Source organism: Microtus oregoni, unplaced genomic scaffold, assembly GCF_018167655.1.
Source record: "Microtus oregoni isolate MIOR12 unplaced genomic scaffold, Mior012 000162F_ref0000463, whole genome shotgun sequence".
NCBI classification, from domain to species: Eukaryota; Metazoa; Chordata; class Mammalia; order Rodentia; family Cricetidae; genus Microtus; species Microtus oregoni.
The window spans coordinates 283,192-286,907 of NW_024544817.1; the positions used below are offsets into that span (position 1 = coordinate 283,192).

Sequence of the window (3,716 nt, forward strand, 5' to 3'; positions counted from 1 at the left end):
TGCTGTTGCCCTGGATGATGCTGCTGCCCTAGATGATGCTGCACAGACGATGCTGCTGCTGAATATGATGTTGCGTGATGCTGCTTCCCTAGACGATGCTTTTGCCCTGGATGATGCTGTTGCCCTGGACGATGCTGCTGCCGAATATGATGCTGCTGCCCTGGACGATGCTGTTGCCCTGGATGATGCTGTTGCCCTGGACGATGCTGTTGCCCTGGACGATGCTGTTGCCCTGGACGATGCTACCACACTGACCAAGAAGCCTGCTCACTCGTGCTGATCTAAGGGCCAGTCCCTTCCAGAATCACCCTCACAGAGCACTAGAAGTAATGTTTTTAATCTTGGTTTGCCTCCACACAATCATATTGGCATAAAAAGTTAATTATCACAATACCATTTATTGTAAATTTCATACAGCTAAATGAGTCTCACAATGCTTTCATGGATTCTATTGATTACCGCTGGAATCTTGACAATGCAGCCGAACTGAGGTAGTCGGTAGCAAATGAGGATCATTATGACATGAATATGGGTGATTATTTTCATTTAAATGAATAACAGTGTGAAATAATAATATATAGAAACTTGTTATGCTTGCCTGCTTGTTTTTTTGAGACAGGGTCTCACTCTGTAGCCCACACTCATTATGAGAGCCGGGAACTCATTATGAGAGCAGGCTGTCCTCACTCCTTTTCCAGTTCTCCTGCCTCTGCTTCTCGGGTACTGGGGCAGCAGGAGACATGGGGGGGGGGAGACTTTATCTCTTTGTAAATGTTCTGAGAAACCTCTTTGTTGAGTGGAATCATAGGTTTGAATGCTAGAAGGATATTCCTTTAGCTTTTATGCTATTCACAATACATACACAATATACTTTAGTATGCGTTATTACAGTTTTTTCATCCCCCTTTAAAGTTTAGGTCTCAGAGAAGTAGTTCATCCATCTCTGATGAGTTGCCCGCTCCCGTGGTGTAAGCACACATCAAGGTTCATCTCAGGTAGCCAGCAGGGCATGAGTGAGGACAGGTTTGGGGAAAGTGGGGTGCCCTGGTGGGGCACCTCTATCGGCAGAGGAGATCAGATAGATGTGAGCAGCCCCAGAGACATGCACGGTGGTAAAAACCCGCTGAAATAATTAGGCACTTATAAGTTTGGAATATTTGTTGTCTTTCAAAAATAAAGTCTAATTAAGTGTAATTTCAGTTTTGTTTGTTTGTTTGTTTGTTTTTTCCAGACAGATTTTCTCTGTGTGACAGTCCTGGCTGTCCTGGAACTCGCTTTGTAGAGCAGGCTGACCTCGAACTCAGAGAGATCCACTTGCCTCTGCCTCCCAAATGCTGGAATTGAAAGTGCGCGCCACCACTGCCTGGTGTAATTTTAGTTTCGGCCATGACTTTATTTAATAGCCTGCTTATAAAATTCTTAAAAATTGAGAATTAACCCTACTGAGCTGGTTGTGAGCCAACTCCAGCACAGCCCTGTGTCTTTTTTTGTTGTTTTGTTTTGTTTGTTTTTTCTCAAGAGAGGGTTTCTCTGCATAGCCCTGGCTGCCCTGGAACTCTCTGTAGACCAGGTTGGGCTCAAGCTCCAAGATTTGCCTGCTTCTGCCTCCCAAGTGATGCAATCAAAGGCATGTACCACCCTACCTGCCCAGCCCTGTATCTAATTCAGATCTGGTCCAGTCTTCACAGCTGACTTTATGGGATCAGGATCTTGGCCTCTCTTCTACCCTTTCCACAGCAACTGTGTAAAGTGAATGATGATTTCCTTTTCTTTCTTTTTTTTAAAGTATTTTATTTATTTTTATTTGATATGCACATTTGTCTGTGTGGGGGTGTCAGATCCCCTAGAACTGGAAAGCTGCCATGTGGGTGCTGGAAATTGAACCCAGGTCCTCTGGAAGAACAGTCAGTGCTCTTAACCTCTGAGCTGTCTCTCCAGCCACAAATGATGGTTTCCTAATGGCATTAACACTGGAAAGCCCCACAGAACCTCCACACCAGAACTTTACAGATCAGGCCACAAGAAAACCCAGAGCACCGTAACTGGCCGAAGTAGAACTCAGCAGGCCTGAGGTGGACAGGAGAGATAGTCTGACCTCAACTGACCATCAGCGTCTTCCTGTCATAGTCCTGTCTGTATTACAAAGTTCCTCATGTGGTGGGTAATTCTCTACCGCTGTGATAAAGCACCAGGACTAAGACACCTTTACATGAAGGGGTTTATTTTGGCTTACAGTTCCCGAGGGTCACAGTCACGGATGGTGGGGGCAGCATGGCAGCGCGACCACCAAGCAGCGGGCTGCAGGCATGCTGACAGCAGAAGGAAGCTGAGCGCTTGCTCTTCAACAAAGAGGCAGAGAGAGTGAACAGGGAAATGGCACATGGCACTTTTTGTTTTTAACTTTCCAACAGCGGTTATAATAGACATTTATCTAAAGGGAGGCATCTACGGAGCAAATAATTCTTAAACTGGGCTTCAGGTTGAACCAACTCCATAGAAACAAGCTGAGGCCAGGCACACCCACAAACCTCAACCAAGGGTCCCTTCTTTGCCCAATCTTCTCTCTCTTCTCTTCCCCAAAGAACGTCTTTCAGATAGGGCTCAAGGGAAAATTTGTCCCCCTCACATTTGTCCTCCTATTTTGTCTGCTGCTTCCTAGGCAAGGTCTGATGCCTCACGATCAGGTCAGGGGCTCTCCTAATGTGAAACATTCTGCTGTTATCGAGGCCCCCAGGAAGCCTTCTTAGGGCGTCTTTCACATAGTCAGTCCTATATATTGTATCCTCCCATTAATTAATGATACACTAATCAAGTATCATTAACCCCAGCTTGTCCCATCCTACAGCATCACAATACCATCTCGCGTGCCATCCGGCCGCTTGCTTGATGCCACAACCTCAGGCCTGCCCACCAGTCTGACCTGAGAGGGGCTCATGACATTTATTTAAAGTCTACCCTAGTCCTGCAGCAAGGAAACACCCCCCCCCCCCCAACACACATGCACACACACAAACATCAATATAAACTGGGAGCCAAGCGTTCACATGCCTGGGACCAAGAGGACGTTTCTCCTTCAAACCACGGCACTAATCTCTAAGGAACAATAGAAGCGCATGCCACCGTGCCATTTGGAGAGAAGCGCGGTAATCAGTGAATAGCACACTCGCTTCTGTGTCTGAATGCGACACAGCGGCGTGTGTTCTGTGCCATTTGAGCGGCTTGAAGATGATGTCTTAGAAAGCTAGCAAAAAATACATCACCAGGTCTCTCTTGCCGTGTCATGCTAGCTAGGAGAAATTTACTAGCTATACAGAATGAGATATGCACGCATTTGTTTCCTAACCCCTGTATTTCATCTCCCTTCCCCCATGTGTTACTTCTATGGCTTAGCTGAGACTATCTATTCCTCCTCAAGTGCTCCACCTTACGCTGCTCCTATCAAATCAAGACTCAGATACCACGACATTCTTGCTGTTAACAAACTGTGCAGCACTCCGTAGGCCTGCGTAGTTCCAGCACTGATGGAATAATGCTGCTCGTGTCGTGAATTTCAGTTGCTGCCAGCAGGCAAATCGGACTGTCTTCAATTTTCAGCCTAGCTCCTCGGGTCCCGGAGAGTGAGGGAGACAAACAACACAGCAGTCAACTAAGCCTTCAGGGGGAGGTCCTAGTGATGGGTGGCTCAGTGCAGCCATGACTCAACGCTTGGCCAAGTT

The 3,716-nt window shown here is 46.8% G+C and overlaps 1 pseudogene; it reads right to left on the bottom strand.

Moving 5' to 3' along the window:
• Positions 1–664: 664 nt before the first annotated feature.
• LOC121445178 lies at positions 665–2,935 on the bottom strand (annotated as a pseudogene).
• Positions 2,936–3,716: the final 781 nt, after the last annotated feature.